This window comes from Trachypithecus francoisi, unplaced genomic scaffold (assembly GCF_009764315.1).
Source record: "Trachypithecus francoisi isolate TF-2019V2 unplaced genomic scaffold, Tfra_2.0 Lachesis_group2, whole genome shotgun sequence".
NCBI classification, from domain to species: Eukaryota; Metazoa; Chordata; class Mammalia; order Primates; family Cercopithecidae; genus Trachypithecus; species Trachypithecus francoisi.
In genome coordinates this window covers 89427451-89443636 of record NW_022681465.1, presented here as the reverse complement: position 1 = coordinate 89443636, position 16186 = coordinate 89427451, and the positions used below count along the sequence as shown (strand labels likewise).

Genomic DNA, 16186 nt, shown 5'->3' with positions numbered 1-16186 from the left:
AGAATCACTCTGGCTGTGGTGACAAGTTGGGAAGCTATTGCAATAATCCAGGGCAAAGAGGCTGGTGTTTTGAAGCAGGGCAGCTGCAGTAGAGTTGGTGAGAAGCAGTCAGATGTTTAGTAAATCTCTCAGTAAATGAGGACACTGAATTAGAGAAATTAAATGTCCTGTTCAAGGTTACCTAGCTATTGAATGGCAGACTCTGTGTTTAGATGAGACAAACTGAATCTTATCTACTAGTCTCTGCTGTTGCTTACACTACAAACTTCAGAAAACAGCAAGGCTTCGAGAGAGCTCCTGCCCATAGCTAACCATTTAGCTTAAAAATTGGTTCTCAGAAAAATATGGTTAATATCTACATGGCCAGATTTTTTTGACTACTAAATAAGATACATGTAGCATCTGTCACATAGTCAGAGAGGATTCCTTAATAAAATGTAGGTACCTAGCGATCAACCACTTTGTGTAGTTATAACCTAAGTTTTAATAAGTATATATTAAAAAAACTTATTATATAGCAATTTTATTTCATCTTTCTTTTGCTGGAAGCATAGCTGAGAATATTAAGGAATATTTACCAGTTTCTGCCTGAGAGATATTTTAAGAGAAAGAAAAGAGGGACTGGGGAATGATAAAAAGAATTACAGGCAAATAACAGCTGCCATCTTGAGACCAGCATGAATCCCCATAAATAATTTATTTAAGTTAAGGCTCATAATATTCTAAAGAATCTGACTTTTTTAGATTTGGTTTGTAATTAATTTGATAACCTGAGCCAATCCTTTGAGTTGCCCTGGCAACCAATTTTAGTAACATAAAGAAGTGCTAGATGTTAATTGGTATTCAGAGTTAGTAGCTGGTGTCTGCTTCTGTCTCCATGGTAACCTAACTGTCATGTTTTCATCTCTAGCATGGTGGTGAGATTTCATATGTGTGTGCCTTAATGCACAGGTCCATAGTCTCTGGCACAGTGTTTTAATTTAGTATCTCTAAATGTGATCATTTTTGAGCTATTAGGGTTATTGCTGAAAAACTATTGCTCCAGAGAAGCCAATTTCGTCTTCCCTCTTCATCTTCCACACGTTGCTAGCTTCCATTTTGGGTGATGTGTGCATTAGGGTTTGTATGAATATCTGCATGGGAATAAGTCGGCATAACTCTGTATGTATGTGTGGAATATAGATGTTTTAAATATGCAAAATAGGGCCAAATTGTATAAATAAAAAATGATTTTTCAAAAGTGTTTATCTGAGGTTAGAGGTAATGAATATTGTATTTGAGAGATAAATGTCAAACTAAAGAAATGAGATTCAGTGTTTTCCATGTTGAAAAAAAAATATTCTCACACTGCTGGATAATGCAGAGATGTTTCATATATCTAATTTCTAACAATTTCCTATTTAACAGAATGTAGTTCTCTCCTATGTTATCTTCTCTCTCTTCATTTTTCTACTTGATATTAAATGGAGTTAGCTCTTTTAATTTTTGATTTTTACTAGTCTTTTTTCCTGTCTCTGAACTGAAATAGAATTCTTTTCCAACCATAAATGGTCAGCCAATTAGCTGTAGTTAGTCCTCATTGTTATCATAAACACAACAATATCATGATGGGGCCAAGGAAGATAATTTGCAATGTATAGTAATTAATCCTCTTAGAGAGGCAGCATGCATACTAAAAACAAAGCTAGCTTGAGATGCATTCAACACTGGGTTCAAACTCCGGCCTTTGCATTTACTACCCCTTGGAGGAAGAAAAAATATCAAGACAATTTTTAGAACAAATTAAAAAACCTCTCATTCTCCAATTTTCCTTATCTGGAAATTAGGGCCAATTATACAATGGAAATTGGTAAATTCTATGAAACAGTGATCTCCCTTAGTATATGATATTCCCACCATGGTTGACTTTAAACGTCCAATATGGTGTTATTAAGCATGGAACTTTATAGAGATGCTAGTAGTTGTCTCTCACAAGCCAGTGTGAACCAGCTCCAGCATACCACTACTTTGTGTTTGTTTTGAGGTTTAAATAAACTATGCTAGGTAAAATACTCGGTACGTAACAGGCTCCAGAGATCTTAATTGTCTCTCCTCTTAACAAAATGCACTCTCCATTTCTTTCTATTAAAAATATTGACAGTCTTATTGAGAAATAATTCACACACCATGCAATTTATCCATTAAACTTTCCATTTCTATTAGTACATCTGTTGATGAGCATCATATGCATCTAACATTTATTTGTAGAAGACAAATTTGCAAGTGTGGTACCTTTAAAATATGCCCCAAACTATTTGATACTCCTTCCTTCAAAATGTGGAGCCTAAGTCACCTCCGTTTGAGTATGGCTTGTACTTAATGACTTGCTTCCAACAAATAAAATATCGTAAAAGTGACAGTGTATTGCTTTCTAGACTAAGTCATAAAAAGCACTGTGGTTTTCTCCTTTCTCTCCCTTTTGAAATTCTTATTTTGGGAGAAGGTTGCTATCAAAGGACTCAGTTGCCCGGTGCCCTATACCCTATGGAGAGATTCTCGTGGCTAGGATCTGAGTCCTCCAATGAACAGCCATGTTAGTGAGCCATCTTTGAAGTTGATTCTGCAGCCCAAGGGCAGTCTCCAGATAACTGAACTTCTCACAGACATCCTGACAACAAACACCAATTGTGGCCCAAAATTACCCAACCAAGCTGTTCTCTAATTCCTGATCGACAGAAACTGAGATAAGAAATGCTTATTGTTTTAAGCATTAACTTTTTGAGTAATTTATTACACAGCAATAGATAACTAATACAGCGTAATTCATAGTTTTCCAAAAGCCTAAGATTTGTGTACAATAGCATTACATTTTAATTATAGAGTACAAAGAACATGCAGATGAACAATTTAATATTCCCAAGGATTGATAAAGAGCTTAGAACGCTGTCAAGAGGGGAGTTGCTATCTATATTTACTATTAATAACCAATTCACTGGGTCTTAGTGGCTCACCACTGTCAAGGAATTTCTGTGTTGTGTCTGTAGGTATTTAAAGCAGTTTTCTAGATCGGTTGTGATCTGGGACATCTCTGGGAAGATGTGCTTATGTATAACATGAAGGTCGACTTGACTGGATTCCCAGAAGCATGTGAGGTTAATTAACTGGTAGCATCAATCCAAATTCTTGGAAGCTCAGACACCAAACTTAAAGTCTGTTACAGAGGCCATTATGATGGTCAGCGATGCAAGAAAGAGATCATACATATTTCTTTTAAGGCAGAAATTCCTTTTATGCTTTTCAGTCATATTTAAATGGATATATCCTTGATATGCTTTGTTTTACTTAAAGCTTTAAATAGATTTTTCCTTTTATAGTAATACCTATTAAAGAGGTAGGTAAAATACTTTTAAAATAATAAAATATATATGACCTATATTTTACCTTGAGTTTCACACTTTAGAGAGTAGATTATTTGGTCCATTTATATTTTACTTTCAAACAGTGCAAGGCTGATGGCAAGTTCTCACATAGTAACCCCATGGAAAAACTACCTCTTAAGGTATGCATATTTTAACTTGAAATCACTGAAGTGGCACAGCAGTGACCCTAATGACCCCAAAGCCTAACATATTGGAAGAAAAATCCCAAGTGAGTCTTAATTAAGTGGACCACTAAGTAGAGTATGCTAAAACAATACTAATTGCACTGATAGACATAAACAGTGTGAACAGGAAGTACACAGATACACTTGCTAGGTGTTTATTCATATTTGAAAAAAAAAGAAAGAAAAAAGAAAAGAAAAACTTTACATTTTTTTGTGAGGTCATCTTCAGTGGTTTATTTCAAAGATGCTGTGCAAATTCCAAATAAAGATAAGATGAACTGAGATGGAATAAAAGTAAACACTTTCTCAGCATATTAGGTTATTTTTAAACTCTTCAGAGTGCACTTTATTTTATTTTAATCCCACTTTCCCAGAAATAACTGCTTAACTGAACAAAACAAACCACAAGAGGACTATCTGGTTGTGCGATTACCCATATTTAAGGTTGACCTTTTTGAAGTCTAAAGTCAAGTCACTTTTTTCTCCCATACCTTCTGCTTTGCTGTTGCTTATTTTTAAAAGTACTGTACTGCTAAAGTCAACAGCTGGTCCTCTTCTCATACACTTTTTAAAAACTGAAAATATATGAGAAAGAGTAATTTCAATTTGAGCATTTATTTTTTTGAGGGCTATGTAGAAGCCTGTTGAAAAATTGTGCCTCTAATAATAAGTAACCCTTTAATTCCTATTATTGTGATTTTTAAATAAATTAGCCAGTTGGAAGAATTAGGTGATGGACATATAAAGCAAAAACTTGCTGGTGAGAACGGCATCCTGACTTCTACACTGTCAAGCTACTTAACTGTGAAAAGACCAGCCTCTATGCTGGCATCGGGATATTAAGATGTGATCATTATTTTCCAGTAACTCTTAGTCTTGAAGGGAAGACAGACATGACTTTAAAAATTACAGTAAATGCTAATAATGCTATGAAAGACAGACATAAAGCACAGTGAGATAAAGAAAAAGGAGCTGCTAGTTTTTCCTTTAGGACTTGGCAGAGCGTTTCCCAAAAGAGGTGAATCACCGTAAGAAAGCACACAAGAGATATGGAGGGCTTCTGGGAGAGATGATATGTGAGCTAAGACTTGAAGGATGAACAACAATTTGTCAAAACCTGCTTTTCCCTCTCTTTCAGGTTAGTCACAACTGAATCTTTCAGGAGAGGGAAAAGCGGGTATGCAAATTCAAGCAGTTAGGATGCGTTCAGTGTGTTTAAAGAGTAGATGTTCAACATGACTAGACTGTACATTTGTGTCTGTGGGTCATTTAGAAGATGTGATGGCAGAAGCAACAGGACTGGTGGGTTATGGGGCTTAAAAGATTTGCAGAAATTAAGCTGTGAACACGTGAGTAAGCCATATTGTGGGTTTGGATTTGATTTCATATGTGATAGCTGTTTGAGATTTTCAGCAGTGAGGTGATATGATCATATTTGTTTTTATAAAAAGTACCACATTTAGGTAGTAGGTGAGCAGTGTGGTGGATGAGACCATAGTTTCTGGAAAATCACTTAGGATATTACCACAATTGTCTACACATATTGATTCTCCAGTACAGGTGGTGGAAAGCACGGTCACCAAATTGGCGTATTACAGATACATACAGGTAAATATTTCCCAGTATGAATTCCAATACTTTAGAAGAGACTTTGATTCTCTGATTGGCCCATTTTGGGTCTAGTGTCCACCCATGTAACAATCAGTTGTGACCAGGAAGCAGGGTCATATGGTGGGAGAAAGGCTTATCAGAATTCTACTTCTGCAGCTCAGCAATGGGGGCCTCAGAGGAAGGGACTTTGTTGTGATCTAGGAAGACAACTTAGTAGGTTTCCACTGGGGAGTAGAGATAATATGTTTTGTTTGGGGCACATTATTCAAGCTCTTAATGGTTGTAATTTAACCCGGGCTTGGCGTCAGATGCAATCAGAACAGACAGATACAGACTGTCTTCAAATATTTGAAGATGCAGTAACCTTGGTGATAATGTTTAGTTCTCCACTGAAGGTGAAAGATAACATCTTTTAGAAATCTGGAAATAGATGGCTTCCAGGAAGTTTCAGTATTATGTTTCAAAAAAGCAATCCATCTTCCTCCTCTGCTTTTCTCTAAGAGTGAAAAGGTATTCTACCTTCCTGTGTGTTTAAAAATCTGTAGCTTGGAATAGCCACTGGGAAATAAATTTAAGAAACTTACTTTATAAACTACTTGTTTTTGCTGCAGTTTTTAAATGTCTACACAGTCAAGAGTTTATGCAGGTATCAAAAGTTTGGCTAGAGTTGGGTTTGCTTGAAACTCTGCAGGCTTAAGTTCCTAGGACCAAAATGAATTTATCTTAACTGGGTGCATTATTTCTTTTACCCTCTGATCCTGCTTAAGATTTTCAGTAATGTGTGAGTTTCCCACACGTGGATTATTTAGCTTGGGGACTGCTTAATATTTTTTAAATCCTAGGTTTACTTCTCTCATCCTCTCAGACAAATTTTAGGTTGCACCCATCCGGCCCCTTCATCCACACCTGTGGGATATATTTGGGAAAAGAAAAAATGAGCTAAATAAGGACAAGTAAAAAGATAAATATCCATCCCGCTCTACCCTTCCAAAGCTTTACCTAATCTATTCCAAAGAAAAAATGTGAAAAGTAGGTTATTTTGGAATAACCACCTTGGAAAAATATTTTTAGCTTTCAAAATTCAGTTTCTTACTATGAAAATTCATATATAAAACAAAAAACTCTAATAATTTTCAAGACAAGTGCAATCTTAGACATTTTAGATAATAGCGTTATTTTCTGTGCATAAATAGCATGTGTGGGTAACCCTCATTGTATGTGGGTTGAAGGAATCAAAGGAATCAAATCAAATAGTCTCATCTTATGCTATTGGTGCCTGGTGTACTGGAGATCTGCACAAATGAAGCCTCAGTATATACCCTAACCATAAGCAAGTCTTCCCCACAAAAGATTTTAAACCTTCTTTCCAGACACTAGGCACAGAACAAAGAGCACATGAAACAGGAACTGTGGAATAACACTGCGTTCCCAAAGAAAACATAACTGTGATAGATGACAGAATGAAAACCCCAGAGCACACAGCAGAGAAGTACAGCAACTGGAGTCAACATTTACAGAAAACCCTGTAGGAAGACTATGGCACTACCAACTGATCAACATGTATGTACTTTAAAACTACTTTTAAACAAGGAAATCATAATGAAGTTATGAGACCTCGGAATCAGAATCCTGAGGCAGGAAGCAAGTACCTTAGTATACATAACATATTCCAACTAAAACATGGAATTCAGGCTGGATTATGATGGATTAGCAGACATAAACAGTGCCTTATTAGAATCATAACCTACTGTAAATCGTCTGTATTCCATTGACTATAACATACAGAATCACCTTACAGGGATTCAATTACAGGGTCCAAGCTGTCCTTCTCCACAAACTTAATTACCTTCTTCAAAAATTCACAGGTTAATTCTTAAAGAGTTACAAAAGTTGATTGAGTGAAGAGACCCTGACTTACTTCTTGCCTGTATTCTTGCATGTGGTATAGACAGCAACACCCTTAGAGCTGAACAGAGTGCCTAGCACCTGTTTGGTGCTCAAGTGAATAGATGAACTTAATCTCCCTGGATAACTTTGTTCTTAGGTTACAAAACTCATTTTGTATTGCAGCCAGGCTGAGACGGGCCCATCACCTGCACATAAATATTTGGAGAGTGGCAACAACCTGAAGACAGCTAGCTGCAAGGTGATATTCCAGAATAAGTTTTGAAGCTCCAGATGGTGAGAGATTATTGTGTTTACAAGTATAATTGGGGGATCAAAGAAAGTTATCAAATTGTAGAGGCAATCTCTAGGTGCTGGAGGATTATAGACTCCCCCATGAATTGAAGGTTAGTTCAGGAAAGTTCTTTATTCTAAGTCTGGAGATGCCTTCAAATCAGAGCAGCATAGAAAGGAAGGGTAAGTCTGGAGTTGGTGGGGTAGTGTGGTGCACAGACAGAGAGAAAGGACATGGCTTTCTTGGAGATCATGTGAGTTGATAGAATAGCTCTTATGGTGAACACAGTAAGTACCAATAAGATTGAACAAACTAGGAAAACCCAGTGAACAAAAAGGGTCCTCTGATGGGAAGAGTTGGTGGACAACTGGAGGAGAGGAGGGGCAGAAACAAAGAGGGCCTGGAGAGAGGAAGCAACACCTTAAAGATCACTCAAATTACATTAAATGATGAATGTGAATGATAAGATGAAGAGTGTGCTGTAAATAGAGCGCCAGGAACTAACATTAACTGAGAGTTAATAGTAGGCACATGAAAAGCACGTTATATATTCATCTCACTTGATTATCACCACAGCTGGAAAAATAGAACAGATTAAGCAACTTACAGGCATCAAGTCCCTAATAGGTGCAATGTGCCAAGAATAACCCAAAAGAAGTAGACAAATTATAGATGCTTGAGTCACATTTATAAGGGTATCAATCAGAGTTCTGCCAGAAAACAGATGACACCTTCAAATGGGGAATGTATGTAGATAATTTAACAAAGAGACTATTCACAGAGATGTGGGCAGACTTCAAAAAACAGTAGAGAATACTGCAGTACTCCAAAACTAGTAACAGAAAGGAACATTTTTCATCCAGAACCTAAATGACACTTAGAGAGGGTGTGGATCCTGGAATATGGAGATGTTCTGATGCTGAGAGGGCCGCTTTGTCAGGTGTCGTGACCTTTGGGAGCATGAGGCAGCCAATCTGCAATGACTGTATAAGAAAGAGCCAGAGATATACAGACCGTGTCCTCACTTCTCTCCTTCTTTGATCTCTTGTTAATGCCTCTCCCCGCCCCTCCCATTGCCTAAACTCACCTGGAAACAGAAGGACAAGGAGCTTGCTGAAGGAATTCATGCATTCTCCCTAATGGGGCAGAGGACAGAGAGGAGAAGGCTACACAGGAAATCTGGAGAAGAAAATTGGAGCTTCCCAGCCCAGGGAGTCAATCACTTCTGACCACATAAGGCAGTGGTTCCCAGGCTTTTTGGGGCAGAAGAATAATCTGAGTTTTTAAAAGATCCATATGTTTGGGTCAGTTTCCCACACATTCCAGAGATTCTGATTAATTAGGCCTGGAATAGGACTCTTGAATCTCCTTCTTTCACAGTGCCAGTTATTAAGCAGGTATTCATTGGATCACACTATGAGAAATGCCTTCTTGAGTAGAGAAAGAGAGTCTTCTCTTTGTAGCCAAGTTGGCCTTTGGGAGCCAGTTTTCACATCTTGGTGCTCTTTTTAGGGAATGTCTGACAGGGGGAGGGATCCTAGCATCATGTAGTATCATGATTATCTATCTATCTATCTATCTATCTATCTATCTATCTATCTGTCATCTATCATCTATGTACCTGTCTATCTATCATGTATCTGTCAATACAGGCTTTGACGTTAGTCACAAATGAACCTTAATTCCACTTAAAATATGTGATCTTAATCTCTCTAAACCTCAGTTTCCTTCTCTCAAAATAGAGTGATGAGACCTAATTCATAGGGCTGCATTGAGAACTGTATGTGATTAAATGTAAAAAAAAAAATAAAAAATAACTAACATAATCTTTGGCACAGAGGAAATCTACAATTATTGATATCTATGGCATTATCATTTTGGCTGTCATCACTTTGCATTGCTTTTTTGCAATCTGTGTTCTACGTTAGCGTTAAATGCGGTATTCAGAGTCAAAACTGCTATAGGAATCAAAACTCAATAGAGAAGACTATGTGCACTTCACTCATTTTTAATAATGCAAATAATGATTTAGTCTTTGTACCTAGAAGCTTTTGATGCAAACACGGGAGAAATGGCAAGATAAACAAGAGGGAAGAGACCTAGTTTACTTTCCTTTGCCCATTATCAATTCAAAGACGATGAAAACAATAGACAGAGCAACCTTCTAGTAAGCTGGGGAATTAAAAAATCTTTTCAGAAAAAAAGTTGTAAAATGTGTTCATGAGAGCATTTTTATGATAATTGACTTGTTTAGCTTAAGGGATGTTTAGAACCAGGGCCCTGCCAGAGTTTGTGTGCCGAAAACTATCGAAAACGTTTCCTGTATAATTAGTAAACAATAAGTCCTATTGTTTTGTTGGATTTCAGGTGGTCCCAATTTTGAGGGTGGGGTCTCTAAATCTCTTCCTAGCTCCTTCCTATCCCTGCTATGCTTAGTTTCAGAAATTGTTGGAGCATCCCCTCCAAGCAGCCTTTGAAGCCCTTCCAGCAGAGGAACTGCAGAACTCAAAAATCCTAGCTGCAGGTTGGGTCCACATTACTACAAAGACCTCCAGCCAAGAAAGCAGCTTGGTGATAAGACGGAAGAATGAAGGAGCTCCAGTTTTGAAGCAGGGTTTTTTTTGTTTTTGTTTTCCTCCCGTTAGAGCAGAGGGAGTAGGGCTGAGCAGCTTGGACAATGGACCAGATAAAAAAGGTGGGTTTTTTTTGTTTGTGTGTTTTTTTGTTTGTTTGTTTTGTTTTGTTTTGTTTTTGAGACAGTCTCAGCCCTGTCGCCCAGGATGGAGTGCAGTGACAAAATCTTAGCTCACTGCAACCTCTACCTCCCAGGTTCAAGTTATTCTTCTGCCTCAGCCTCCCCAGTAGCTGGGACTATAGGCGTGCACCACCATGCCCAGCTAATTTTTGTATTTTTAATAGAGGCGGAGTTTCACCATGTTGGCCAGGATGAGGTGGGCATTTTTATAGGATTCATTCCCCAACAGTATAAAACTTAAAGACAGTAAAAACACAAAGTTGTCAAGGATTTGTCATATTTTCAAGTATTAAAGGAAAAGAATGAAGTGTTTAGAAAAAACTTGAAGCAGAATAGAATAAATGGGATTTAAGATGAATTGTTTAGCCTGTCTGCTATAATTTAAAGCAGTTTTTTTCAAGTGGGGATGATTTTGTCCCTGAGGGGACCTTTGACCATGTCTAGAGACATTTTTAGTTGTCTCAACTTGGGGAAGGAGGTGTGCTATCGTCTCTGTTCTGTACAGGCCAGGGATGCTACTAAACCTCTTCTAGTGACGCACAGCAAAGAATCCTCAAATTCAAAATTCCTATAGGGTCAAGTCTTTCCGTACATTCTAACTTGCTATTTCAAGTCTTAGCAAACCTCTGAATTTCACCAAATTATTTGGGTCTCTAGATAGACTCTGATTAACATTCACAGTTATATGTACTGGGAAGAGTTTTATCATGGCCCTGTGACACCGAATGTTGAGAATTATTTAAGCCATCATTTACCTAATGCCACTTTATCTTGAGGTACACTGATAGTTAATGGCCAAGTCCATTCGCAGAATAATAAAATTTCCAGAACAAACAGAAGAAGTTTCACTAGGCAAGACTAAAGCAGTTTTTTTGTCTAAGATTTCTTAGACCCAAGTAAATGGTGTTAGAGCATTAATGTGTGTGGAAGGAAGGAAGATCTGTGGTGTGATACTGTAGCAAAAACAGGAGAAATTATTTATTTTTTAAAATTAATTCTATTTTAAGCACCATACAAGGTCATTTAGAGTAACTAGATAAATATTTAATCAGCTTCTATTTTTCTTTTTTGTCACACACATAAGCTAGGGTATTGAAAGTATCTTCTGGATTGCCAATTTGCTGTGAGGGTAAGAAAGGTTTCCTTTATATTTTGGCCCCTCTCCTTCAAAGTGTTCTGTTAATAGATTTTTCTTGTGCCTTTGGGGAAACTTTCCACTTTAGGAAACACTTTTTGATATGAACTTGGTTGAAATTTACCTTGGCCACTACTCCTTCCTTGTGGCATAGTAACAACTTTTACATTTTAATATTTGAACTTGGACATTCAAACTGGTAGGAAAAACCCTACCCAGCCTCTCCATGCCTTTGAAGGATATTAGTGTATGTTTCACACAATGGGCTTCATCTTTTATTGAAGCTTTTGGATCCAAGAGAGGAAGGGCATGGTAAGAAAATTAGAACTTGTTACTGTCAGAGAGATCATTGAATTGGTAAGGATTCATGAAATTAGCTAGGTAAAATGTAAAGCCTTAGCCTCAGTTCTGTTTGTATTACAGTTTTTCCTAAATTGCAATTTTTGAGAGACAAGAAAAAAAGAAGAAAAACTATAATAGAGGATACAGCGTAATTATGAATGACTTCAGTTGAGTTGTCTCTACTTGAATATGGTGTTAAAAAATTAAAATCTATTGAAAAGCATGAACTTGAAATTATTCACAATGCTTTTGCTTTACTTGGTTAAGATTTTCTCTTAGAAAACTCTCATCGAGGTAACGTGTTCTCTATGACCCTATTTAGGAAAAAAATTATCTCTCTCTCTATATATGTAATACACACATGTATATATATATATCATACATACATATTAAAATTTATGCATATCTTTTTATATCAAAATGCTATCTTATTTTAAAGTAAATTAGTTGACTGGCTAATTTTCAGCTATTTGGAAAGTGACAAATTGATCATAAGAAAGCTAAAATGACAAATTCAAAATGGCTAAATTCATATAGTTATTGAGCTTTCAACTGACATCTACTAGTGCCAACTTTTTAAAAAGAGTGACAAGACTGACAGTGACCATGTTGACCCTCAGTGGTCTCTAGCTATGACATCTGGGTAGTGAGGAATTCTTTAGGGTTGTAGTTTTTTTCTTCTAGTTTCCCAATCCTACCCATCGCCCTTGTATTTCAGGCTTGAAAGATCAAGGCTGTTTTCATGGTAGATTTCAAGTCCTGCCTGCCTGGGATTCATTTCCTGGCCAATATGATTGAGGACGCCATTTTCAACCCTGCTCAGTGCTTTTTATTCTTTTCATTGACCTTTAAAAAAATAATCATAAACTCAACATTCACTGGGAGGCTCAGGCCACACCATGGTTTACTCTTTTATTTAATAAAGATGTGCAGAAAGTCTACTCTTGGCAAAAGACTTAACACTCACTTGTGAAAGACTTTCTGGGGCTTTTTGTAATTATCTGAGAGGAACAGTCAATAGTGTAGATTCAAGAATATGTGAGAGAAATAGACTCTGGTCAAGTACATATGAGACTTTGGAACATCTCCAGACTAGAGTAGACAATCTAATAAAAATTGTTTTATTATTTGGTGTATTTTTCACATATTCCATTTATAGAAGTAGAAATTAGGCTTAAAATAATGAGAAAAAATAAGCACAAAATATCATGAAGAAGCAGGGTTTTTTTTTTTCCTTTTCCTTAGACATTTTGTTATTTTAAACTCAGCCTTCGCTAAATAAAGGTGAATTTTTAATTCTATACTACAACATGAAAAAGTTTAACTTGATTTTCTGTGGCAATAGGACAAGAGAAGGTGTTTATAGCTAAAATCAGTGCTCTCAATCACACCTTTTGCACATGATAGAAAAGCAACAATCTGGATCAGTAGACGATAATTCACTTTCCTTCCTCTCACTCATCCGTTTGTGGGGAGGCTCCAAAGAGATGAAAAAAAACAAAAATCGGGCAGATGAAAAAAAAGAGGAAAGAGAAGTAAAAGGACGCCAGATGGTCTGTGGAGTGAACTAACTCTACTTGTTGTTTCTGAAGAGCCGGCTGTGCTAATACGTGGATATCCACCAAAGGTGCTATGAAGGGCAGAGGGAATGTGTTCCCTTAAAAGCACAGTAGAGGCTGTGTAATCTGATAAGAGTGGTTCTCAAATGGAATTATTTTTAATAAGTAAGAAGGTGTTATTTGCTGGGAGATACTAAAATGTCAGGTGAGCATCATTACAGACAGAGGGAAAGTGAATCCTGCTATAAAGCTGCAAATCCCACAGCATAACCTCCAGCATTTCCTCCTCTCCCCCACTTCTCTCCTTTCGCCAGCTCGCTTGCAAGTCCTTTGATATCAAACCCTGCACATAAAACCATAAACCTGTTCATCTGTGTTTCTCTCTTCCCTTTATGCTGATATTAGCTTTTTTACCCTAGGTTCTGAGTTTCATTTAAATTTCTTATTGCATAAAACATGAGCCAAGTAAAAACTGATCCACCTGTGGGTTATGTAGAAAAAGGCAGATTGGAAATCAATGAGCCAGAAACATTTCAAAATAAAATAATCTTAAAGGCTAGACTTTTAACATGCTATCCAGAAGCCCTGAATGTATCATAAAATAACACAACACAGGTCAACTATACGTCCAGAAACCAGAATGCTTTTTTAGACTTTATAGATGATTTGGTGCATTTGTTACTAGGCTTTTTGGGTCACAGAACCCTTGGAGGACCTCAGAAAAGGCAAGGAAATTCCATTTTGAAGAAAACATAGGCACTCCTGACACAACAATGTGCATATAATTTCAGAATATTACCAGAGGCCTTAAAGCTCATTCACAGATCTATGCTAAGGGCTCCAGAACTCCCTCAATCCCTTCAGTGTGTGTGAATGACTAAGTCAAATCCAAAAGCAGAGCACATTTGTAGCATAAACTGGCCTCCAGGTTCCCAGTCCCACTACCTTTGATCATGATGTCAGCTCTCCACAGAGCTCTAAGATAAAGGGACACTGATAATTCCTGAAGTGATGGTACTGATTGAATAGCATCTTCAAAATTTATTCTACTTGGAATCGCAAAATGTTACCTTATTTGGAAAAAAGGTCTTTGCAGATGTAATTAGTTAAATTAAGATGAGGTGATACTGGATCAGGGTAGGTCCTAAGTCCAATGGCTGGTGTCCTTTGAAGATGGTCACGTAGAGACACATGGGAAGAAGGCCATTTGATGACTGTCACTGTGAACTGGCATCATGTTTAGGGATCACGGTGAGGCAGAGATTGGAATAGTGCCAGGAATGTCAAGTCTCACTGGCAACTACCAGAAGTGAGAACAAGGGCACAGAACAGATTCTTCCCTGGAAACTTCAGAAGGAATGAACCCTGCTGACTCTGTGATTTTGGAATTCTAGTCTCCAGAACTGTGAGAGAATAAACTTCTGTTTTAGGCAACTCAGTTTGTAGTAATTTGCAATGACAGGCCTAAGAAACTAATACAGTGATTTACTGCTCTCTGTTTATGTTTTTATTAATAATGTTTTTAAAAACCTTCACATGTTGTTCCCATCACTGACCCACTTGGTCTCTTTCCATTTTTTTTTTTTAGACTAGCTGACCTGAGTATTAATGCTGGATATAGCAATGTCCTTCTATGTCCTTCTAAATTTTCTTCATGAGTAGTGATAAGTTATGCTGAGAAAAATTATTGAACCTACAGTTATACAACATTGCTCTTGTTGCCTTTCAAAAATGGACAATGTCTCCCATATGGAATATCTACTGATGATACCGCAAGAAGGTGAATAAAAAATCCAATGAAGACATAAAAGGAAGTTTCATTTAAATTATCTGGTAAAATGGAAGTTTGCTTTACACAAACTGTAAAGAAGCCTTGGGAGATAGTGTTGTTGACTTCCCATGCTCTGAAGTACTCTTTGACTCAGGAAGATAGCTCCGGCCCTACAAAGGAAGGTCTGTCTGAAATAACTGCTCACAGAGACCTCTCAGCAATTCCATAAGATAAGTGAATTGGCTTGAATCAAATGTTTTGCAATTCAATTTAGAGAGCATTTACCGGCCATCGTGTACTACTCAAGTTACTAGAACACTAAGTTGACTCATGCTTGGAAATACTGGTTTTATGTTACTATCAGTGTATTGTCGTAAATCCATCCACAATTACAAAGAGTCCTACTCTGCTGCTGTAGCTACCTTTAACTCCTTGCTCTCAGCAAATTGTATGCCTAGGGAGATGGACTACTTCGGCCTTGAGAAATTTCCAATTAGGTCATTTTGAGAAGTAGTCTGGATGTGTGGTCTGAAATAGGATTTCCAGTTGTGCCTATTTTTATTTTCGGGAACTGCTTGCAAATAAATGCCACTGAGTTTGTTGGGAAGGGGTTACTTTTACTACCTTTGGGAATTGTGCCTCACTCTTAGGTTGCATAGCTTCTATTTTTTGAGCCCCTTCTGATTTTCTCATATGGTGGCTGAAATTTGCAAAATCATTGTAAGTTTCTGTTTTTTCACTAGCAAAATGAGAAATAGTAAAACATTTAGGGGTTGGGAGGATGAACTGAGGAAGGATAGCCATTGGATTGTTTTTATTAGGCCTCTACAAATTGATGGCAAAAAAAGACCTGGCCCTTTGAAAGAGCACCCCATCTCCTCAAATGTGTACTAGCGAGTTTACAAGAGGCTATAATGACAGCTGAAGTCATCTGTGTTCAAGTATAACTATGGACTTAGAAAAATAAGTCAGGAATCTATGGAACTGCATTGAAAACTCAGCTGTGCATTGCTTAGTCATATAGGAAACATGGTAAGGAAATGCAGTATGATCAGAACAGCTTAACCCCTAGAGTGCAAGCTGCATACAGGAACAGGGCAGTAAAACCAGGAAAACTGAGGGGATGGTGGCTTTTTAGGAGAAAAATATAAGAGGAAAAACAAATCTAGGAAAGAAAAATATGAAGCAGAGAAAAGGCTGTGAAAAGAAAGAGAACAAATCAGTCCAAGAAGCCAAGATAGTTGAGTAGCA

The 16186-nt window shown here is 37.3% G+C and overlaps 1 long non-coding RNA gene across 1 annotated transcript; it reads left to right on the top strand.

Annotated features, from left to right (window-relative positions):
• Positions 1–894: 894 nt before the first annotated feature.
• On the top strand, positions 895–15541 carry LOC117064498. Its single transcript, XR_004429493.1, has 5 exons — positions 895–917; positions 4722–4760; positions 6565–6754; positions 7239–7375; positions 14753–15541. It is a non-coding gene; the product is annotated as an uncharacterized LOC117064498 (long non-coding RNA).
• The last annotated feature ends 645 nt before the right edge of the window (positions 15542–16186 follow it).